Source organism: Acomys minous (assembly GCF_964271855.1).
Source record: "Acomys minous genome assembly, chromosome: 9".
NCBI lineage: Eukaryota > Metazoa > Chordata > Mammalia > Rodentia > Muridae > Acomys > Acomys minous.
In genome coordinates this window covers 62,976,049-62,985,103 of record NC_140490.1, presented here as the reverse complement: position 1 = coordinate 62,985,103, position 9,055 = coordinate 62,976,049, and positions in this window count along the sequence as shown.

Sequence of the window (9,055 nt, the reverse complement as noted above, 5' to 3'; positions counted from 1 at the left end):
GTGCCTGTGTGTGTGCATGTGTGTGTGTGTGCCTGTGTGTGTGTGTGCATGTGTGTATATGCATTATGTGCCTGTGTGTGTGCCTGTGTGCCTGTGCCTGTGTGTGTGTGTGCATGTGTGTGTATGTATGTGCATGTGTGTGTGCTTGTGTATGTGCGCTCCTGTGTGTGCCTCTGTGTGTGTATCTGTCTGTGTGTGTGTGTGCACGCTCACATGTGTGCATGTGTGGGGTGACATGTGTGGATAGGAGTACAACTTTATAGAGTTGGTTTTCTCCTTCTACCTTCATGTGATTTCTGGGTACTTGGGCAAGGAGAATTGTGTATATTGGGAATTTGGGGGTGGGGAGATGCTTGGGCTGATAAGAACTCTTGCTTCTCTTCCAGAGGACCTGTGTCTGGTTTCCAGCACTAACATCATGCAATGTAACACGCAACCATCTGCAACTGCAGCTTCAGGCTGTCCACAACCCTTTCCAGGTCTCTGCAGGCACGCACACACACACACACACACACACACACACACACACACACACGTACACACACACACACACACACACACACACACACACACACGAGAGAGAGAGAGAGAGAGAGAGAGAGAGAGCTTTATATTTTTATTTTATGTGTATTTGCCTGCATGTATGTGTACCATGTGTGTGCACCATGACCAGGAAGCCAGAAGAAGGCGTAGGAACCCTTGGAACTGCAGTCAGGGATAGCTGTGAGCCACATGCAGGTGCTGGGAACCTAACCCAGCTCCTCTGCAAGATTAGCAAGCCCTTGCAATCACTGAGCCTTATTGCTAGCTCCCAAAACAATTCTTTATTTTAAAGGGTAGGAAAAGCACCTCTATCCGCTCAGCCACCTTTCTGGCCATCATCCTAATTTAAAGTCTACACCTTGCAGTGTAGGTTTGAGAGGAAGCAATCCCAGAGAACCTGAGAAGTGTCCTAGGCTCTCCCACTTACGAACAATCTCAGCACACACCACCTACCAGTGTGTGCGTGAAGGCGGTTTCTCCGAAGTGGTGTGAGGTAGCGACATCTTGTGGCCACTTGCGGTAACTTCGGGTGGCTTTTGCAAGTTGAATTCCAAGCCAAGTATTCTCTGTGGCTCTGTCCACTCCTGTGCGGCACTCTTTAACCTCTCTTCTGCTCCCTCTGAACTGTAACTACTAGTCTGCCATAGAAAAGACCACATTCTGGTCGAGTAAAATTCGGAAATGATGACCCTGAGTTGCCCTCTTCCTACTTTAAATACAAATAAAGACAGGATGGTGAGTGGACTTAAAAAAGCCGGAGCATTGGAGGCAAAAACAGCTACAGCAAAGCAATGTGTATGCTTTGCCTTTGCTGTGCGACCTTGGAGAAAGTGAACAGCCTTTCTGTACTCTTCCTGCTAGGCGAGTCAGTACCCAGTGTGCCGGCTAAGTGAGGTAGTGGGAAGAGTTAAGTCAACAGAGCTCTGCCGTGATCGTACAGTTTAAATAAGTCACTGCGACAGAGGCCAGAAACTCTTCGTGAGTATCACTTTTCGCACCTGTAAGAGGTAGGCGTAAGATGACCACAAATTGCTTGTGTTTTAACCTTTTACTATTTGTCACTATGTCTTCCACCCAGCCTGTGGTGCTCAGGGTCAGCCCACTTATTTTGGTCTACAACGTTGTGGAAAAGCGTTTTGTTTTCTAGCTAGTTCATTTTGAGTGACTAGTTTCTTCAGGGAAATGCAGGCCTTTCATAGCTCCCTTTCTTTGCTGACAAGGCCGTACGGGCTCTGGTTGTGGCAGCTTGGGCACGTTTCTAAATGGAGAAAGAGACAGGGAAACAGTGACTCTTCAGGGCGCTCTGTTAAAAGACACAACAAATAGAGTCCATCTCACTTATGATGGGACAACCCAGGCACCTGTGCACTCCTGCCTGAGGTCACCAGGCTCAGCCTTGCTGTGACTTATCCTTGTGTTTCCCTCTCTCTTCCCAGGCGCTTTGTTTCTGAACGAAACATTGGGATCCAGGTGAGATATGAAAACTGAGTTACGTTCCTTAGCACACAGAGTGGTAGAAAGTGGCTTGTAGTCTTGTAAGTTGTCATATTATTCTTCCTTTCTTGCAGTGAGTTTTCTACCCCACCCCCGGGCGCCCCAACATTCCAGTTCCCAAAGACGAAGTCTAATGTTTGTTGATACAAAGCTCTAACCTCAAAGCAAATAAGAGAGGTAGCTTGTTCTGAGGCGAGAGTGAGCAACTCCAGTCTGGGAACAAGGATTCGTGCTGCCCAGCCAGCATGTTCTACTGTGAAAGGCCTCAGTAAGTTGTTATAACTACCAGAAAACTACCGAACAGAAGCCAGTGGTAAATCAAGGCACTTCTCGCATACACGGTGGGAACATCAGGTAGGTGGCTTACGGCAGACTGGGCATCTGCTGTGGGATTCAGGGTGCTATCTAATGCCATTCTTAGTGTTGGGGTTCATGGGAGCTTGCGGCCGTTAAGTTAAAATTTCCATCTTGTCACAGAATGTTAGGTCAGGCAGATCCTTGGGCAAAAAAGTAGCTATTATAGAGGCCAGAGAAAGCCCAAGACATTTTTTCCCCCTCTGCAACATTCCAACTCTGCCCAGCCCTGCATGCTCTAACTAGCCAGTCAGCCAAGTAGCATCAGTAATAAGGTACAGTTTTTCTTCTGGGAACTTCAATTCACACATCTTGCTTCAGCCATGTTTTATTTGTAATTTTCAGCTTGGCTAAGTTTCTCATCTGTTCTTATCATTGGTTCCCAAACAATCAGGAGTAGCAGAACCAGGTATTTTATAGAGATTTGCTTTTATTATTTTTAAAGTGTATGTATATGCTTGTGTCAGTGTGGGAATGTGCACATGAATGCAGGGTCTGCAGAGGCCACAAGAGGGCGTCAGATCCTTTGGAATTACAAGCAATTGTGAGCTGCCCTACTCTGGTGCTGGGAAGTGAACTCCTGAGTCTTCTGCAAGAACAGTAGGTATTCTTTCTTTCTTTTAAAGTTTGATTCTTTATGAATCTCATATCATGCACCCCAGTCCCACTCATTTCCCCATCCTCCCATAACTTCCCTCTGTTCTTGTAGCCTCCCCCCAAAAGAAAAAAAATAATTAAAAAAATCTTACTGTGGAAGCTTCTGTGTGTCATATCCTTTTGCCCAAACAGCTTTACTTGCAATATTCATTGTAGTGAGTCAGTGGTCTGGTCTGAGGCCTCTGGCTTCTGCTACATTATCAATACTGTATCCTCCCTGGGATTCTTCTGGAATATCCTGTTGTTACCCTATGCCATGGAGATCCTGCAGCTTTGGTTCTGCAGGACAGCCCTTTCACATGCTCTAGCAGTTCATAGATGGAGTAGATGTTGGGGTGGGCTAAATCAAAGGCCTGGTTCGGGGCCTGGGGTGGTCAGCCCACCAGCTCTCCCATGCTCATACCATCACCAGCTCTCTTCCTTGCCTGCTCAGGGAGGAAGGGACACAGCCAGCTCTCCCGCCTGCTGCAGGCAGTGAGAGGCAGGGCCAAGTCTGCCACGCCCATGCCAACAGGCCTAGCTCCACTACGTGGCCCAGGTGAGCTGAGGGCTGGAGGCATTCTTAGCTGTTGAGCCATCTGTCCAGCTTCTGGAACCAGATATTCATCTTCCTCTTTAAACCAGGAAGCAGCTGTCTTGCAGACATAACTTTTAGCAGATGATGGTATCAGGACTGACCTTCTGCCTCCTTCCTGGGCCCAATGCTGATAGAGCCAAAATTGCATACATTTCAAGAACTATATAAAGATTTCTTCTTGTTCTGTTAATCTGAATGAATTGTGTATTTAGGATCAACTGTTTGCTTTGGTAGTCTTGGGATGAGGCATAATCTCTGCAGAGAGCCAGAAAGGCCGCCCAGTTCCTGAACCGCATTTCTCTCTACACCGACACCACAATGAGTATTTAGAGATAAATTACAATGCGTTGGGACATGACTGTATACATGCATGGTCACATGCAGCTGTAGTGGGGACAGGAGAGAGATCTGATGACCTTCTCTCTTTCCTATCATGACGGACCGCTAGAAGGTCCTGTCTTTCGAGTCTTTGAGTCTAGCCATTGCCACTTTATGGCAGCCCGTGGCCAGAGTTACTGCCATCAGAAACAGGATGAATAAACACAGACTTCCCCTCTGTAGTCACAGAGAAGAATCAAATATAGACTCTGTGACAACAGATCTGGATCTGAGCACAAGTGAATACAAGGCACACTGAGATGCAAGTGCACTCTGCAAATACATGACCTGTGTCTCTCTCTCACACACACAAATCTAATTACAAAAGACTACAGAGACTAGAGGAACTGTTTCAGGTCGAAGGGAACGAGAGTGACATGGCAGTATATGATCTGGCTTAGATTCTGGAGCCAGATTTAGGCTTTTTATTTTTTAATAAGGGGCAGTGGTAGGATAATTGGAAAAAAATGTAGTAGTCCTATAATTAGATTTTTAGGTAAATCCTTAGTCTGTGATTTTTGCTAATTATATTGTGGTTATCAAAATAACATCCTGTCTTAAAATAACAAAATATTTAGATGCAAGGGAGGCATTTTGTGTGGAACTTAGTTTCAAAACGGGAAATATTTAATAAATATTATAAAAGAGAAAGGTGAATCAGACAATGTAAACAGTGAAAAATACTACCATTTGATACTATTGCCATTAGAAATTACTGTGAATTTTATAATGTAACGTTACAACTTTCCTGCAAGTCAAATTGCTTCAGAATTGAGAGAGAGAGAGAGGAAGAGAGAGAGACAGAGAGAGAGACAGAGACAGAGACAGAGACAGAGACAGAGAGAGGTTGATCAGGGTCTAGTGAGAGAAGTGCCTGGAGGACCAAAGGGTGTGTGCATGGAGGTTATTTGGTGAGCCGACTAATCATCCAAGAAAGTGCTACTGATAACTTGTTTGTTGACAACAGCTTCGGAGACAAGGGATGGATCAAGGATGAGTTAGGGCTGCTGGGTCCTGGCAATGCCACCCAGTGAATAGGGAGAGCAGTGATGCAGGCTGACAGCCACAGCCATGGAGTTTGATTTGGTATGATAGATGCAAGCTGCTGCCAAGTGTGTACATGAGTGGCTGAAGTGGACTAGATGTGTGGTTCCAGAGCATAAGGGTAACAATTTGAGGTCATTAGTACATATTCCATAGCACAGATGCAATTAAGAAAACATACGAAATGGCGAGGAGAGTGAGAAAGCCCAAGTTTTGAATTTTTTGTAGGAAAGAAAAAAAAACATACAGTATGAAGGAAAAAAATGAAGAAGCAACTATCAGGATGCATATGGTAAACAAGTCTCTAATAGAGTATTCTATATAGTTTTATGATATCATAGACTATGTAGAGGAAGTGCATGTATTAGTTTAGTTTCCTTATAATTTATCAGATACCAGACAAGGAGCAACTTAAGGGAGAGAGGGTCTGAGTGGGAAATGTGCTCCACAGTCTCAGGCACTTAAACACTTGTCTCCAGTTGGAGGCGCTGTTTTGGGGGAGGTTTAGGTGGCAAAGCCTTGCTGGAGGAAGTACCTCACTGGGGTCTGCCTTTGAGAGTTAAAAAGTCTCACCTACTTCCGGTTTGCTCTCTCTTTCCATTCTTGTGTTTGAGGATGTGAGCTCTCAGCTTCTTGCTTTGGCCGCCAAGCCTGTTGTGTGTCCCCAGGCTTCCCCACCACGAGTGACTCTTAGCCCTCTGAAACTGAAACAAACTCTTGTATAAGTTGCCTTGGTTGTGATGTTCTAGCACAGCAGCAGGGAAGTAACTAAGGGCGGAAGGATTTATTGTGGCTCACCATGGCAGGGAAGATGTGCTGGTAAGATCAATTCTCAGCTAAAGTATGGGGTGTGAGTGGATAAAACCATTTATGTATTCAACCATAGACTCTAGCCTGCTGAGTGGTGTTTTAGTTTGACTTCTGTCACTTTAATAAAAAACCATGACCAAAGGCAATTTTGGGAGGAAAAGTGTTTATTGGTTCAGACATATTGGTGTGGATCATAGTATACTGTGGTCTATAGCATAGGGGCTGATCTGACTGAGCTGATGGGGAAACACGGACACAGAGGCACAGACACTGGGATCTGGTGGGTGGGGTGGGGCCTTGAGAGCTGTCGGAGATGCAGCAGTAGCAGCTTGGGAACTGCAGGTGTTTGTTACACACAGCAGCAGCCAGTGTCAGTGATACACATCCTCTCAGGACCTCATCTGCTCCCCACGGCAGTCTGTCATTGAGGGAAGTCATGGAAGACATCCAAGCAAGAACGTGGAGAAGGGGACATGGAGGCAAGATGGCTGCAGGTTCTCTTTCAGCCTCATGCTTCTTTTTAAAAAGATTTATTTTTATTATTAGTGCGTGCATGTGTGTGTATGTGTGTATGCATGTATAAAAAGGTGTGTTTTTACTTCATTCCCTGCTATTTTGTTTGTTTTTAAATATATTTTATTAATTTATTCATATTACATCTCAGTTGTTATCCCACCCCTTCTATCCTCCCATTCCTCACTCCCTCCCATTTTCCCCTTACTCCCCACCCCTCTGACTGTGACTGAGGGGGACTTCCTCCCCCTGTATATGCTCATAGGGTATCAAGTTTCTTCTTGGTAGCCTGCTATCCTTCCTCTGAGTGTCACCAGGCCTCCCCATTCAGGGGACGTGGTCAAATATGGGGCACCAGAGTTCATGTGAAAGTCAGTCCCCACTCTACCCTCATCTGTAGAGAATGTCCTATCCATTGGCTAGATCTGGGTAGGAGTTTGAAGTTTACTGCACTTATTGTCCTTATCTGGTGCCATAGTTTGAGCAGGACTCCTGGGACTAGATCTGCCCATCATAATGTTCTACTTGTAGGTTTCTAGGACCCTCTGGATCCCTTTATTTCCCCATTCCCCCATGCTTTTCTCACCTAGAGTCCCAATAGGATGTCTTCCCCTTTGTCCCACTTTCCCACTGGTAAGTGAAGACTTTCATGGGACATGCCCCTTGGACTAGTGTCCAGATATAAGTGAGTATATACCATTTGACTCTTTCTGCTTCTGGGTTAACTCACTCATTATGATCATTTCTAGTTCAATCCATTTGTCCACAAATGTCGGGAATTCCTTGTTTTTAATAGCTGAGTAGTGTAAATGTACCACAGTTTCTTTATCCATTCTTCTACTGAGGAACACTTAGGCTGTTTCCAGGTTCTGGCTATTATCAATAAGACTGCTATTAACATGGTTGAGCAAATGTTCTTGTTGTGTTAGAAGAAAAAGTGAGGAAGAACCTGGAATACATTGGCACAGGAGACAACTTCCTGAACAGAATGCCAACAGCCCAGGCCTTAAGGTCAACAATTAATAAATGGGACCTCATGATGCTAGGAAGCTTCTGTAAGACAGGAGACACTGTCAACAGAACAAAGTGACAGCCTACAAACTGGGAAAAGATCTTTACCAACACTACATCTGACAAAGGTCTAATTTCCAAAATATATAAAGAACTCAAGAAATTAAACATCACCAAAGCCAATAACCCAATTGAGAAATGGGGCTCAGAACTAAACAGAGACTTATCAACAGAGGAGTAACAAATAGCTGAGAAACACTTAAAAGAAATGCTCAACATCTTTAATCACCAGGGAAATGCAAATAAAAACAACTCTGAGATTCCATCTTTCACCCATCAGAATGGTTAAGATAAAAAACTCAAGCGACACCACATGCTGGCGAGGATGTGGAGAGAGAGGAACACTCCTTCATTGCTGGCGGGAAAGCAAACTAGTACAGCAACTTTGGAAATCTATCTGATGCTGTATAAGAAAACTGGGAATAAGGCTTCCTAAAGACACAGCTATTGCCTGCTGTTTTGATCATAGCTCTGTACAATATTTTGAAGTCAAAAAGTGTGATATCTCTGGCTATTTTATTTTTTTCTTAAGATTTTTGAAAAAATTTTTTTTGACATTTCAAATGAATGATAGAGCTTCCTTTTCCTAGCTCCATGGGGAATGCCGTTTGGATTATTTTAGTAACTATATTAAGTCTGTAGGTGATGTTGGGTACTATGGACATTTGAATATTACCTCTTCCAACTCATGAACAGGGACTACCTCTTCATTTGACTGTATCTTAAGTTGTTCTTACAAGTGTTTTGTAGTGTTCAGCATGCATGCCTTTCAATTCCTGGGTTAAGCTTTTGTTTAATGCTTATTTATTTATATTATTGTTAATTATATGGTGTGTGTCTTGTGCATGTGGATACAGGCACTGCCAGGGGCAAGTGGCATCGGACCCCCCTGAAGTTGGAACTGCAGGTGGCTGGGAGCCATAGGTGCTGGGCTCTTCTACAAGAGCAGTGCATAGATTTAACCCCCGAGCCATCTCTTCAGCCCCACCCCATGCCAAGTTTAATTTCTTTCTAAGTATTCTACACATTTTATCTTTTACAGTTGCTATCATAAATGGATTTATTTCCTTGATGTATTTCTAAAAAAACAAAACAAAACAAAACAAAAACCCAAAACCTTCACATGTGTTTGTGGACAGGCCACTAACTTTTGTGTGTTGTTATAATCCTACAACTTTACTGAATTGTTTTGTTATAATGAGATGCATTATAGACCCTTTAAGATTCTCTAAATTTAAGTTTATGTTGGCAAAGGAACACTTTCCCCTCTCCCTGTCACATCAGGTACCATTGAGTTCTTTCTCTTGCTTAGTTACTCTGGCTAAGACTTCCAGTTCTGTGTTGGATAGATGCAGCAGGAATGAGTATCTGACCTGAAAGAGATGAAAAGCAAAGGAGTATACTAGTCAGCAGTCACCATAGAAACAGAATACTGCAGGTAAAAACAAGTGTCATGTGGGCATAGATGTGTGTGTGTGTATATATGATGTACACCATTTACACACACAAATACCGCGTGGGCATAGACGTGTGTATATGTGGTGTACACCATCCACACACACAAATACCACGTGGGTATAGACATGTGTATATGTGATGCACACCATTCACGCA